The sequence below is a fragment of the Ailuropoda melanoleuca genome, chromosome 9 (assembly GCF_002007445.2).
Source record: "Ailuropoda melanoleuca isolate Jingjing chromosome 9, ASM200744v2, whole genome shotgun sequence".
Taxonomy (NCBI): domain Eukaryota; kingdom Metazoa; phylum Chordata; class Mammalia; order Carnivora; family Ursidae; genus Ailuropoda; species Ailuropoda melanoleuca.
In genome coordinates, this window is record NC_048226.1 from 55967871 (window position 1) to 55984124 (window position 16254).

The following is a 16254-nucleotide window of genomic DNA, read 5'->3' on the forward strand; positions in this document are numbered from 1 at the left end:
CAGGCTGGCGAGGCCCTGGAAACCAGAGCTCACATCACCTGAGAACACCATCATTTCCTTCACTTCCTTCTCATTATCTTTCTCAGTGGAGAATCTCTTTTTCAAATGGTAAAAATGGACTTCCAGTCTAAATGGTGGATTGAGCAGTGGGGGAAAAATCACTCTTCTGAAAACATGAAAATTCTGGATAATATATAAAAATGGAGTGTTTAGAATGCGCTCCTGAGTGCAAAGGGTATGAAACACTTCTCAGGCACATTTTAATCAAAGCCAAAAGTGGCTGCCAGAGCAGTGAGCAGAAGCAAAGCCAGAGAGGCCATTGGGTCTTTGAGCTAAACTAAAGCCTCAGGTTGGATGTGAGCTTTGAGCTTCTGTGAGATGATAGTCCCCTCAGTATGGAGGGGATAGGCTGCTTGACTGAGGGATTTTCCAGTGCAAATCCAGGAGCCATGCAAGGCCACCCAGTCCCAAGAGCTAAGAGTAGAAACTGACCCACTCACCTTTTGGGGCTCAGGGACATGGTGTGAAAGGGCGTTGGGTGGAAGAAGACTCACTCTTAAGGAAACGGACATCAAGTCTCCACCCTACAAGAGCATGGGATTAGGGGCAGCAGAGACTTGCACAGGCAAATGTGAATCTATCCCTTAAGGGCCCTTTCACAGCCCAGTGCATAGCTGGGACATCTAAAATGCCTATGTAGGGGTGCCTGGGTGGCACAGAGGTTAGGCGTCTGCCTTCGGCTCAGGACGTGATCCCGGCGTTGTGGGATCGAGCTCCACATCAGGCTCTTCCGCTTCCTCTCCCACTCCCCCTGCTTGTGTTCCCTCTCTCGCTGGCTGTCTCTATCTCTGTCGAATAAATAAATAAAATCTTTTAAAAATAAATAAATAAATAAATAATAAAATGCCTATGTAACTTGTATGTCTCTAATCCACTTAGTTTTGGAGAATATAGGAAGACTTTATGAAAGTAAAAGAAAAAAAGTTTGATTTTATAAACTGTGCCTTTTCCTTAATAAAATTTTTCAACCTCAAGCTTGGGTTTGAACAAGTATCACTCCAGAGCGCCAAAATACTAACATATGAATATCTTATGGCGCCATCTAGTGTCTAAGGGTTATATACCCAATGTGCTCTACTGAGAATAAGCATCAAAGTGATGGGACACTGAATTCTACTCCCGAAATCAATATTGCACCGTATATTAACTTACGAGAAGTTAAATAAAATTTTTTTAAAAACAATAGCATCTCTATCATAGCTATCTAGAGATTTCATGAACCATTGTTTGGAAGGACCATGAATGCCTGCAAGGTTAGGTTAGCCGTTCCTTATCTCTGTTAAATCACCTTCTGTACATTTTACCTGTGGAGTCCATGTGTTTTTGCTGCCCCCCCAACATGCCCATTTCCACTCTCTGGACATGTCGGATCCATTCTCACTCATGGCTGTGGCTGCCATTCTGTATACAGTACCTGGAACAAACTAGGAGCTAAGTCAATCTGGATAAGAAAAAGGTGTATCTTTACAGAGAATGGCAATAGTCTCTTATGGTAAAGCTATACACAATAATTTCTTCTGTAAATTGCTTAATTGAGGCTTTCAGCATTTTGAACTTGATAGCTTGATTGTGTTGTCAAGGATCCTTCCTTATTCACAGAAAATGCCTCACATTTGTATGGCACTCTGGAGGGACGGACCAAGGTCAAGGAGAGCACTTGCCTAATCAAGAAGCACAGGACCCACATCCTTAGGGACGGCATACCCAATTCCAGTGAAGAATAAACCCATTTTCTTTGTTTGCCTGTGTTTGCTTATTTGTTTTTCAGGGGTAAGAATTGGTTTCCCCATTATAAATTGAACTGTCTTAGATATTTCAACAAAATACAGTAAAAAATTAGTATTTTCATCTCTTGTGAGAAGTTGCCAGCTACTGGTAATAAGGATTTTACGTTTTCCATTTCTTTCATAAGCAAGTGCCTGTGAGAGACTAATAACTCCCAAACTGAGTAAAGCCACTTGACCAAAGCTTACCTGAAATCATAACCAAATTGTCAGATCTACAAAACTTAGTGAGAACAGTGGCAAACAATCTGGAGTAACAATAAAGCCAATTCCTTTCACTCACAGAAACGTGGAAGCAATGAACAGGCTAATCCTGTCCCTGCCTCAAAGTGAAGGTCATAAACCATTGCTAATGTCCCTCCAGGCCTGAGTTCAGACAGTCCTCCACCTCGACTAGGAAGTGCCTCCTTAGCCCTCTCTAGGCTCGGAGGTGGACCTCGAAGGGCAGGGCAGGGCCTTACCAAGACTACTTCTTGAAAATAAACTATTTTGTACTATTTGTCAATAAATTATAGAACAAGCTGTTATGGGTCTGGATTTGTTCGTCCTAATTCTGGTAGGCTAAAGGGGGCAGAGGTTGAATTTTAAAAGCTTGTCAAAACAACACATTATCCTTACACACATGCTCTGTTCTCTACCCTCTGATCCATCTTCAGGATCATTTGCAAGTGGAAAGGAAAGGAATCCAAATTAAATCAAGATGTAATTTTTCATCTATTTGAGTAGGATTACTTTTCAATTAACAATACCCAATATTTTGGCAAGGGTGTAGGAGGTTTAAATTTACACGAGCTTTCTAGAGAGTAAAAAGTGCATGCCCTTTGACCCAACAATTCCATTTGGGGCTTTATCCCAAGAACAAACGTGGAAAGAAGAACACTACCAGAATTTTTATTAAACTATTTATAATAGAAAAGCTTTGGAAACAACTTGAATCCTCAAAAGTAGGATAATGGTTAACTAAGTTATGATATAGCTACATGATAAAGCACCATGTAATCATTTAAAAAGTATATGGAAGATTATTCAAAGGGATAGAAAAATTTCACAATGTAAAAATGGAAGGAGAAAAACATACTACCAAACAGTGTGTACATATTTATAAAATGTGGTAATGTGAGCAGTAGATATCTCCAGGCGTCGGTATGGGTAATTTGATTTTCTTTCTGGGGTTTACATATTTGTCCAATAAGTATGATTGCTTACTATAATCTGAAAAATAAACAAGTTACATATAAAAAAAATCCCAAAGAAGGAGAGTCATGTGTTGGATAGAGTCACAAGCCTGAAAGAAGAAACAAAAATATCCATTGTTCCTCCAAAATAATCATGAGTCTGTAATTGCAACTCAGCAACTGTCACAGGGGCCAGCCAAGTGTCACTGCTCTCCATAATTTATGGGAAGAGATTCCAGGAATCTACTTCAGATTTCATTTTCATAACTTATACCACTATGGTCCTATGGCAGGACTATATGAAGCCATGCACATGTATAAGTTCTATGCTGAGACAAGGATGGGGTTCACACAATGGTGCAAGACCTCACAACTGGAGGGGCTGGAAGAAGTTGCAGTGTGAGGGGTGTGTTTCAGTGACCCAAAAGCTACAGCGTGACCACAACACGTGGTAAGAAGTACAAGCAGGGAAGGGGGAGGAGATTGGAAAGATGACTTCAAATGTCTTGGAAGACTAGAAGGTTGGTGTGCAAGGATTTTAGAGTCTGGATATGCCCAATAGGTTATTGGCAGGATGTTTTCCCCAGCATTTTAAGCACACTGATGTCACAATTAAGATCTGTGTTTCAGAAATGTGCGTGTGTGTGTGTAATATGGATGATGAATTGAAAGCAAAGAAACCAGAGACAAAGCTACCAGTATGAAAGCTACTGCAGTTAGAATTTAGAAAAATAAAAAGGAATATTCCTGAAACAGTGCTAGGACAACAGAAATGGGAAGGAAGAAACATATTAGGCATCATAGACATAGAAGGAACAGGGCTTGATGATCAAGTGGAAGCAGAAAGTGACTGAGGAGACACTTGGAAGGTGGCTGCTCGGGCTGTGATGGTGCAGTTAGCACAAACCTCGGATGTTTTTATCATTACTGTCTGAACAGACAACTTCCACTAGTCTGTTCCCCTTTAACAAGTGATAATGTGCCACTCCACTCCTAGTTTATTACAGCTACAAAGAGCCCCTTCCAACCTTGGAGGACATAGCATTTGTTACAATATTAACGTTATTATAGATGTTACTATGTATATTACATACTATATGTGTTATCATATATGTACTATGTAGTCTAGCAACCTCTGCATGAAGCCCCAGGTTAGAAGAGCAGTGGTATGGATAATTTAAAACAAGATGTTTTTAAAATACAGTTTTAGAATATGGGTATGTTTATAAAGAAGCAAATTTTGACCTACCCCCCCCCAAAAAAAGAATTCATTATATTTATATTTACAGTTTTTTGTTGTTGTTATTGCTACTGCTGCTGTCGTTTTACTGTTAAGTGGTGTGTGAAGCAGACATTCTCAGCTCTTCTCTGAGTCTCACATCATCTCTCATTCAGGTGCACACCCTGGATGGGCCAGACAGAAGGGAGATGGTGGAGGGGGTGCTGGGTAGTCACCATCCAGTAGATAAGCCACAAGTGACCAGGAGTCAGAGGTCTGCCTCACTGGCTTCCTGTGAAATGACAACCAAACCTCTAAGCAAAGTGTGTATTGTCATTGACTTTTACAGGCCACGTCTCCCTTCTCATGTTCCTCTTGCCGGTTTACAATGGAAATGTTCACTGGCTGAAACAAACTCCAGAATTGGCATACTTTCAGAGCACAGATTGGTGGTTGCCAGACGTAGCATGTAGGGTTATGTGAAATGGGTGAAGGTGGTCAGAAGGTACAAACTTTCGGTTGTAAAATAAATAAGTCCTGGACATGGTGACCATAGTTAATCATACTGTAATGCATATTTTAAAATTGCAAAGAGAGTAGATCTTAAAAGTTCTCATCATAAAAAAAAAAAAATTACAACTGTGTGTGATGATGGCCATGAACTAGACTTGTTGTGGTGATCATTTCTCAATATATACACATACTGACTCATTATGTTGTACTCTAGAAACTATTATGATGTTATTTGTCAATTATATCTCAAAAAAAAGAACTGGCATATTTTTTGAAAGTATAATATTTATCATTGCTTGGAAATGTTACCATAATCCAATGAAGATTTAAAATAGAACTGGTAAGCATACAGTTATATTATTCTTAAAGATTTAAAGTTGGTTTGAGCAAAACAAAACTTTTTAAGATAAAGTCTTAAAATAATAGTGCTTTGTATATGGAGAAGACTAAAAAAAAAAAAATGATACTGATTGACTAATAAGGTGATATTCTGCTCCCAGAACTACTGGAGGAAACAGGCTTCTGCCCTTACCTCTTTCATTATCTTCATAACATCTACAAGTTGGTCCCTTCTCTCTACAGCTAGAGGTGGTCGTCCCCATTTTTAAGAAAGCAATCCATTTTCTAAGTAGAAAACTATTGGTTTATTAGGTGTTACAAAGAAAATAATGCCACCTTCCATTTTCTCTTCTTGATAAATGTTAATAAAGTTGTGTTCATTGGTTTCCCCCTACTTCGACGGCTTGAATGGGTAGAAATTTTGAGGACTCAGTTCTTGACTGATTTTTCTTTCTTTTTCCATCCAGCGGACATAAAGTACTCTTTAAAGACTTTAAAGAAAGCCCTATTTCCAGGATCACCCCTATTTGAACATAGAAAAACAGTTGCTCTGCCACACTGTCTTCCATGGAAAACAGTTCCCACAGGGACAACCCACGTTCCACCAAGAAGAGCGCTTTCTGCACTGGCTTGTGGGGGCACAGGACTTCTCAGCGGGCATTTGTGCATAGTCACGTTTCCAAAATGCCGCCTTTCTCCCTGGCTTTTCCACCAAAGACCAGTGAGTGTGGCCCCTCTGCAGTTAGTGTCTCCTGCTTTGCCTGCAAACACCAGTTCAGACAAGCCCTCCCTTGGAAAGATGCCAGTCCTGGATCCTTTGTCTTGGCAGGACCCTGAATTAGTGAAAACCTCCAACCCGGGCTGGAATTCCCAAATCACTCGAGGACAGGTACTCCACTTTGGAGGGAGGCTTTGCTTCAGCCTGACTCTGGCTGGGAAAGAAGAGTCCCTTTGTTTCTTTAACAACATCGTAGTATATGCTAGGAAGGGACCATGTCCTTTACTTTCTTCCCTTTAATTTTCTGTTTCCATTCTGAGCATAAATCTCTCCTGAAAGGCCGTGAAATTCACTCTCACACACCATCCACACCCTTCTCACCATTCTGCTTGTCCCTAACCCACACTGGTGGGTATGGATAGGTGGTATTTATTACAGCACTGAAGTGACGTGAATGCAAAGCGTCTAGCACTGAGCTTCACTGATCACTTTAAAACCGAGGCCAGCTCTGACACAGCGTGAAGCAAGTTCTCCAGAAGTTACTCTAAACTGTGGCCGGAGCCAGCACTCAAAGCTCATACCACGAGAACTACCTGGGGCATGAAGCTAGCTTTAGGTAGTTTGTGAGAACAAGCAGAACTGTGCCTCTAGATCCAGAGGAGAGCTACCCAACGCAAGCCTGCAAGCTAATCCCCTGGACAGCCCACAAACGTCAACAGCCACCTCCAGGCTCTCTGCTCTGTTGTTTTAACACCAGATATACTGGTAGTGAAGTGGGCATGAGACGTGAGTGGTCAAGGGCCCAAAGTAAAAATCTATGATCCTTCCACTCATCCCAAATCTTTGCAGCATCATGGCAAGCAAATGGAATTGGCTTTTCTGTGAACCTGCTATGGCCTAAAGTATCCAAGAAGAAGGGTCTCGCTCTTTTGCTAAAACAAGGATTCTCCCTTGTCAATGAAGAATTATCTCCTATCTATAGCTAGATCGCTTATTTTATTAAGAAAATGTGTTAATAATTGGTAAGAAATCCAACATGAAATAAAATCAGGGGTGCCTGGCTGGCTCAGTTGGAGGAACATGCAGCCCTTGAATTCAGGGTTGTAAGTTTGAGCCACATGTTGGGTGTGGAGAGTGCATTAAAATAAAACCTTAAGAATAAATAAATAAAACAAAGTCATCTGTAGTCACTTTTTTAAATGTAACTTGAAAGGCTCTATTGTTACAAACTAGGTATGATTTTAATAGATACCTGACTCTACTACCTGATGTCTAGTGGAAAGAGAAGCTAGTGATCATTTAAAATCAAAGTCATCATTTTTGTCAGATGATCCTCAACTTTTAACTAGCGTAAAGATACTAATTCTGTACAACGTGCTAATGTATTCAGTTACTTTACAAATAGTTCTTGCTGCCATTTTACTTCAGAAGGGACACTGAGAAGGAACACTACCATCCCCTCTTAGTGGAGACGCTAAGTAAAGATTCTACGAAACAGGCTGACATTTTTTTACATATGAAGTAAATATTTTCCAAAGACATTTAAAGATTTTTCAAATATAAAAGTATCCACACCGTGTGGTGTAGAGTTTTGGTGGTCCTGTTGCCCTTTCCTCAGGGCAGAGTAGCGGGCTCCAGTTTCTGGAAAAAGTCCCGGTGGCCTTTCCTGTGCCTCCATCCTGTCTACCTGTGGGGGACAGCTTCTCTTTGGCATGTGTGCGCCATTGCCTGGCGGTCCAGCCCTTCTGGCTGCCGGATGGAGTATATGACAGTGCCCTGAGCTGGCACTGGAGGACCGTCACCCTCCAGCTTCTTGTCACTAGTACAGTCTGGAATCACTTCTGTGCAACATAAATCAAAATCGTGTTGAAAAACAACATTTTGGTATACCCATTCCTTTAGATTTTCTAAAAATCCCTTTCTCCAGCAAATCAATCCAACAAGCTCTGTACCTGGACCACAGGCTTTTGAGCTCGCTGGAGCTATTTTCACAAATTACTCATTGGCCTACATTGAGGGATATCATGAACAAGAAACTTGTTGAGTCTCTCAGTGTGTTTACTGTAAAGAGGTTGCTAATTTCATTGCATTTGCTAATTACATTGCACATCCTCTCCAGGAGACCCCACAAGAAATTTTACTTTGAGTCTCAGACTCAAAGTATGTTTCCTCTACATAACTAATTAAAATTAATTTCTTTTAATTTTATTGTTATTTTGAAACATGTTATCTTTCTTCTTTGAATGGACTGCTAGAAAGCAGAGAGACAGCTTCTTTTGAAGTTTATCCTTAGCAAGCCATCTTCTACAATATACGGTTTAAAATTTTTTAAATATTTTCTGCACAGTGAAGGAAACAATCAACAAAACTGAGAGGCTGAATGGGAGGCGAGGTTTGCAAATGACATACTCAATAAAGGGTTAGTATAAAAATATATAAAGAACTGATACAACTCAACAGCCAAAACCCAAATAATCCAATTAAAAAATAAGCAGAAGATGTTAACAGTCATTTTTCCAAAGAAGACATCCAGATGCCAACAGACACATGAAAAGATGCTCAACATCACTCATCAGGGAAATGCAAATCAAAACTATAATGAGATATCACCTCACACCTGTCAGAACGGCTAAAATCCAAAACACAAGAGGTAAGTGGTGGTGAGGGTGTGACAAAAAAGGAACCCTCTTGCACTGCTGGTGGGAATGCAAACCGGTGCAGCCACTGTGGAAAACAGTACAGAGGTTCCTCAAAAAATTGAAAATAGAACTACCTTATGATCCAGGAATCACACTACTGAGTATTTACCCCCAAAATACAAAAACACTCAAAGGGATACATGCACCCCTATGTCTATCGCAACATTATTTACAATAGCCAAACTATGAAAGCAGCCCAAATGTCTGTCAATAGATGAATGGATAAAGAAGATGTGGTACATACATAATGGAATATTACTCAGCCACAAAAAAGAATGAAATCTTGCCGTTTGCAACAACATGGATGGAGCTAGACAATATAATGCTAAGTGAAGTAAGTCAGAGAAAGACAAACACCATACGACCTCACTAATAAGGAATTTAAGAATATAACAAACAAAAGAAAAACAAGAGAGAGAGAGACCAAGAAACAGACTCTTAACTATAGAGAACAAACTGATGGTTACCAGAGGGGAGGTGGGTGAGGGATGGGTGAAATAAGTGATGGGGTTTAAAAAGTACACTTATCACGATGAAAATAAAGTAATAAAAATTTTAATATTTTTCATATTTTTATTTATAATTTTTATATAATAATATTACCTTCTAGCTTTTTCCTATTCCTTCTACTCTCATTTTAATTTTTCCTGCTTTTCTCTTCCATTCAATTCAGATTAATTTTTACCTCAGTTTTATCTTTTTATATAAGATAACTAAAAACCTTTGAAACATGGAGAAGAATGAATAAAGACTGGAATACCCTGTTGTTTCCCAGGGGCAAATAAAACATCTCTTTTTTCCAGAATTGCTATACCAGGAAACAGAATGCAATTATAGAATTTTATAAAGTTGGAATAATATAGAGTATTGTTCCAAACAAATCCACTAGTAAATAGTCAAAGCACCAGTTCATGAAGGATTAAAAGTGGACCCAAAGCCAGAAGCAAATGCAACAGAAAGAGGAAGACAAGGGTTTCGGAAGCCAGGTCTAAGGGAAGATACCCAACATTACCTCCAGAGTCACAAACACGTGGGTTAATTCCTATCAGTAGTGGGTTGAATAGTGACCCCTAAAAGATATGTCCAAGCAGAACCTCAGAATGTGACCTTGTTTGTGTTCAAATGAAGTGCAAATGGAGACCAGACTTGAAAATTCCCTGAGCAGACCAAGCCAGCTTAGTCATACAAGCAAAGCTTAATTTAGCTTATTTTGCAAGACAAGCAAGGCTAACTTGACCTGCCTCACTTCCTGCCTGTGCCTGGGAGGATCAAAAGTAACACTCAGTTGTTCCCCAGAATTGATACGAGGTAACCACTAACCAATTCCCTTTCATTGTAATATTGACACCAGTCGCTGTGAAGAATCAACAGTCACTGCCTCCATATCGCGTGAACTGCTTTATAACAATACACCTCCGAGCATCATTCCATGTTTTGGTTTCGGTGCTCCAGGTTTGCAAACTGTCTTTCTGCTGGGCACACAGTAAATTTTTTACTAATTACTACTTCAGTGATTTATTGGCTTTACATCTGTTTTTTCCTGAACTTTTGGGATAAGGGTATTTTAAAATGTAACGAAGGAAAGGATCTAGTGAGGAGATCTTCCTAAACTAAGGTGGGCCCTACGCCAATGGCAGGCATCCCTGTAAAAGACAGAAGGGGAAGACACAGAGGGGAAAGCTATACGAAAACGGAAGCATCAATCGGAAAGCAGCAACCAGCTAAGGAAAGCCAAGGATTGCCAGCAACCACCGGGAGATAGAAGACAGGCATAAAGCAGATTCTCCCTCACATCCTCGAGAAGGAATCGAACTTGTCCATACAGCCATTTTTGATTTCTGACCTCCACGAGAGAATAAATTTCTGTTGTTTTAAGCCATGCTGTTTGTGGTAACTTATTACAACAGCCCTGGGAAACTAATGCACCATCTTAAGTCTCCAGATTAAAATTCACACTAATTTGGGGCGCCTGAGTGACCCAGGTCATGATCTCAGTGTCCTGAGATTGAGCCCCTGTGCCAAGCCCTGCACTGGGCTTCGTGCTGGGCATGGAGCCTACTTAAGATTCTCTCTACCACTCCCTCTGCCTCTCCCTGCCGCCACACACACTCTCTCTCTCAGTAAACAAATATATAAGTAAATATCACACTAATTCATGGTTTAGGTTTTAAAAACTTAATCTGTGAATTAAACTGTTGGTTAAAATGACTTTTTCAAAGTGAAGAAGCTTAAATATTAAATATTTGGAAAAATATTCTAAATACAAATCAGTAATTATTTGTCATATTAAGTTGAAGATGTTTATACTTTAGCCTAAATATTTTAACTTCCCAGAAGTTTATACACTTAACGACTATTCCCCATCACATTTGTACTTTAATAGACAATGGTGTGAGATGCAATAGAACGAAGAAAATACAACTTGTGTGGGCATGATTTCTATTATTCAGATTATGCCAATCAAATATAGAATTCCTCAAAATATGGTTATCAACATCGTGCTTATATCACAGAATGTAGATCTTCGTGACAAACATTTTTAAAATATGCAGAGAATAGTAAGTCATTACATAACCACCAAGAGACAAGGAGAAAGGGTAAGAGAGAATTTACTAAGACAAGAAAACTCAGGACATATAATAATACAAGACAAAATCTAAATGGATATTAGACAGTGATGAAAGATAAGTTAATACTATTGTTGAGGATAAACTTGTTTTTCCTATTTTAGAAAAAAATAGTAATGATTTCATAAAAGTAATAAGAGAGAAGGAAATATGAGGTTTCTTCTATTTTCTTTTTTTTTTTTACAAAATAATCTGGGTGTTTTTACTCTATTCACATTAAGCTTGGTGGAGTAAAGAAAAGAATATCCAAATATTTAGAAATTAGTTTGCAATACCTAATTTCACCAGAGGATGGTAGAATAGGGACAAAACATATGAAAAAGTGCTACTTGATATTTTTCTCCCAGGAGTTCACACAACAAAGTCATATAATATATCTAACTTGCAGAACTGTCAAAATTTTTTATTCAAAAACAAATATTAGCAGGCACCCGGCTGGCTCAGTCAGTCGGTGGAGTGTGTGACCCTTGATATCAAGTTTGTGAGTTTGAACCCCACGTTGGGTGCGGAGATTACTTTAAAAAAATAAAATCTTTAAAATTAAAAAAAAATAGGTAGATAATACATACTGTTGGTTGTTAGTTTGGTTGATTTGCTTGTTAGTGTGTTTCATCTGGAGTAGGGGGAGAAGGGTGGGGAAAATTCCACCCTGGGACATTAAAATACCACCTACAACTTCCTTGTCACATCAAATCAGCAAGAAATTAAACTCATGAAAGAACATTTTTCAAAGAAACAGTTATAAACAAACTGAGTTGATTTGTAAGAACTTTGCAAAAGTTGGAGATAAGGGACCTTATTACCCAACCACAATCTTCCACTCAAAACCCTTAAAGGGTTTTGGGGACACGCTGGGAGCGTCCAGGAGTAGCCAGCACGAAAGAGAACGGTGGTTTTTCTTACTCATGAAAATTCCCAGTGTGCACCCCACTAGGCCTCTTATGCTCTTCCCATCTCATTCACCCAACTTCTACCAAAAGATCAAGAGATTTTGATCTTCAACAGGAACTTTCACTGCTGAGTGGGGGAAAAACTTGCAGGCAAGGGCAGGCAGTAAACTTTCTTTCCAAACAGTTACTGAGGTCCTACCACATTCTGGAGTTTCAAAGATAAATAAGGTCTGGTCCCTGACCTTAAGAAGTTAAAAATGTTGAGACTTGGGGCACCTGGGTGGCTCAGTCGATTACGCATCTGCCTTCGGCTCAGGTCCGTCCGATCACCGCCCCACACTTGGGGGCCCCATCCAATCGAGAGGTGTCCCATTTTGGCACCACATTCCTGACCCTTCTTGTCTGGTCTCTGCTGCTGCAGACAGCCTCCCTGGATAACTCCCTGTCTTTGCCCATCTCTGAGACTTGACCCAACTTCCTAGGCCAGCCCTGCCTCTCCTAAACCTGGCTCTGCACCTTGCAATCAGTATCCTCTGTTGGCCGCAGTAACCTAGTCCTGACTTTGGACCAGAGGATGCCTGCAGCGGGGCTCCTTAAGTCTGGCATTGATAGAAAACACCTCAGGGTAACCTGCATAAGCAAAGAACATGAAGGTAAATTATTTGTGGAAATGACAAATATTTACATCATAACTTCAGGCAACAGCGTATCTCACTATTTCTTTATGTCAATGTGGACAAAACTGGAGTTGTCAGGGCCTGCCTTTTGCATTTCTATCTCCTGGAATTGATCCAACATAGAGATGGAAGGAGGAGTTCTGAGCTTCTAATTCCAGATCTGCTAATTACCTGCTGTGTGACCATGCAGAAGTTACCACACATCTCTGAGCCTAGGCTTCCTCATCTGTAAAATCAAATTAAGAATAATATTGACTTCATAGGTTTGTTGTGAGGAGCAAATGAGATAATATATGTTAAGGGTAGTGGGCATAGCACTTGGCACAGAGTGAGTGTTCAGTAAATGCTAGGACAGAAAAACATGGCTGCATGTTAAAGCTGTTTTCTCGCTATTTAAGAAATCTGGAAGTACTAGCATTAGAATGGAGCATGACACTATCTGCTTTCCTATAACCTTTCACCAAATGTATTATCCAAGTTTTAAACTGCATTAATCTGAAAGATGAAAAATTATTATCTCTCTGTTGTTTTAATGTTCTTGTTTTTAATTAGGAGTGAAATTGAGCATTTTTCACATACTCCTTAGCCATTTGTATTTTTATAAATTACCTGTCAAAATACTTGCTCATTTTCCTATTTTTTTAATGACTCTAAGTTCTTTCTATAGTAAAGGAACTAACCCATTGTTCACCGTACATGATGCAGCATTACAATTTATAGTGAAAATACTGCTGTCACTAATTATACATTCATATTTATATATCACATATAAATGTTCCACTTATGAAACCTAAAAAAGAAAAATAAAATAGAAAATTAAGACTGATTTTATAGTTACAGGAAATGTCACCCTCACATTTTATTATTGTACTTCATTAAACAAATTAAGTGATGTCAACTGATGAACCATTATTTGTTATATCCATTCATACAAGTGTCCCACAGATATATGTATAGTAATATTTCAGTCTTGTATCACTTTACAAAAATTTACCGTACTAAGGATCAGATCATATGTGCCTAGCCTGAAGAACTGAGTTTTAGCACTTACTTCTTTTTTTTTTTTAATGATTTTTTATTATATTATGTTAGTCACCATACAGTACATCCCCGGTTTCCGATGTAAAGTTCGATGATTCATTAGTTGCGTATAACACCCAGTGCACCATGCAATACGTGCCCTCCTTACTACCCATCACCAGTCTATCCCANCCCCCTCCCCTCTGAAGCCCTCAGTTTGTTTCTCATAGTCCATAGTCTCTCATGTTTCATTCCCCCTTCTGATTACCCCCCCTTTCTTTATCCCTTTCTTCCCCTACCGATCTTCCTAGTTCTTATGTTCCATAGATGAGAGAAATCATATGATAAATGTCTTTCTTGGCTTGACTTATTTCACTTAGCATTATCTCCTCCAGTGCCGTCCATGTTGCAGCAAATGTTGAGAATTCGTTCTTTCTGATAGGTGAGTAATATTCCATTGTATATATGGACCACAACTTCTTAATCCAGTCATCTGTTGAAGGGCGTCTCGGCTCCTTCCACGATTTAGCTATTGTGGACAATGCTGCTATGAACTTTGGGGTGCATATGGCCCTTCTCTTCACTACATCTGTATCTTTGGGGTAAACACCCAGTAGTAGCACTTACTTCTTTTAATACACCATTTATAATTATTCCATGGTAGGTATTTTGAGCCATCAAGATATTTGGTTAAATGGTTCTAGAAGAAACCTGTGCTAACCAGAAAGAGTTGACAGAAGAATGAAGCAAGATGATCACATACCATTTTGTAAACTATAGTGGGTGATAAAGGCTAACCCACAAAACTGAATCCACAAAACTCCCATTTTCCAGTGAATAATGCTCTAAACTGTGAATCTCTTATGGATAGAAAAAGTATCTTAAGGGGCACCTGGGTGGTGCAGTCGTTAAGCGTCTGCCTTCAGCTCAGGGCATGATCCCAGAGTCCTGGGATCGAGTCCCACATCGAGCTCCTCCACTAGGAGCCTGCTTCTTCCTCTCCCACTCCCCCTGCTTGTGTTCCCTCTCTTGCTGGCTGTCTCTGTCAAATAAATAAAATCTTTTTAAAAAAAAAAAAAGAAAAGAAAAAGAAAAGAAAGAAAAAGTATCTTAAGATTCTTTTTTAAAAATTTTATTGTGGTGTAAGATGAAGCCTACCCTCTTAACAAAATTTTAAGTGTCCCGTACATTATCATTGACTCTAAGTACTATGTTGTACGACAGATTTCTAGAGCTTATTCATCTTGTTTAATGAAAACTGATACTCATTAATTAGTAACTCGCCATTTCCCTTCTCCTTAGCCCCTGGCAGTCACCATTCCCCCTTTTTGATTCTGAGTTTGACTATTTTAGATATCTCATAAAAGTGGATCACGTGGTGTTTGTCTTTCTGTAACTGGCTTATTAAACTTAGCATAATATCCTCCAGCCCATCTTTGTTGTCACATATGGCAGAATTGCCTTATTTTTTAAGTCTGAATAGTATTCCAACACAGGTAGATGCCACATTTTCTTTATTCATCTGCTGATAGACATTTAACTTATTTCCACTTTTGTGAATAGTGCTGCAGTGAGCATAGCCTTGCTAATATCTCTTCCAGATCATGATTTCGATTATTTTAGACAAACACGCTGAAGTGGGATTGCTAGATCATGTGGTACTTCTATTTTTAATTTTTTGAGTATCCTATATATTGTTTTCCATAGTGGCTGCCCCATTTTGCATTCCCACCCATAACATATACGGGTTCCTTTTCATCCACATTCTCGCCAACACTGGTAGTCTTTTGTTTTTTTGATAATAGCCACCCTGACAGGTGCAAGGAGATATCATTGGCCATTTGATCTCTTCTTTGGAAAAATGTCTATTCAAGTCCCTTGCCCATTTTTTTAAGTCAGCCTATTAGTTTTTTTACTAATGAGTCTTAGGAGTTTTTGACATATTTTGGAGATTAATGTGGTTTGCAAATATATTTTCCCATTCCACGTGTTGACTTTTCGTTTTGCTAATTGTTTCCTTTGCTGTGCAGAAGATTTTTAGTCTGAGATAGTTCCACTTTTTTTATTTTTATGTTTTGTTGCCAAGTAAGTTTCTCTATATGCCCCATAATTAGCAATTTCCATTAATATTTGCAGACTAACTATAAACTTAACAGGTATTTGTAATTATCTTGAGTCTTAGCTAGTGGTTATTAAACCATACAGTGGTCTTAAATCTAAATCAGTAATTTCAGTATCAATACACTTATTTCCCATTTCTAGCTATGCGTGCTATGTCTCTGATTCATCATTTCTTCATATACATATCCCTTATTCCTATTATCTCATATTTTATTGAATCCATCAATTCTCAAGAGATTTTCCTCACCTATTTCTAATTATATAGACATATTTAGTATTTACTATGCTGCTTATCTTTTACAGAAGTATATTTTGGGGTATAAATATAGACATAGGAAACATTAAGGCCAAAAAATGTTTAAAGTGAAGGTCAACATTTTCCAACAATAGCCACCTGCTCCCATGTCTGTGG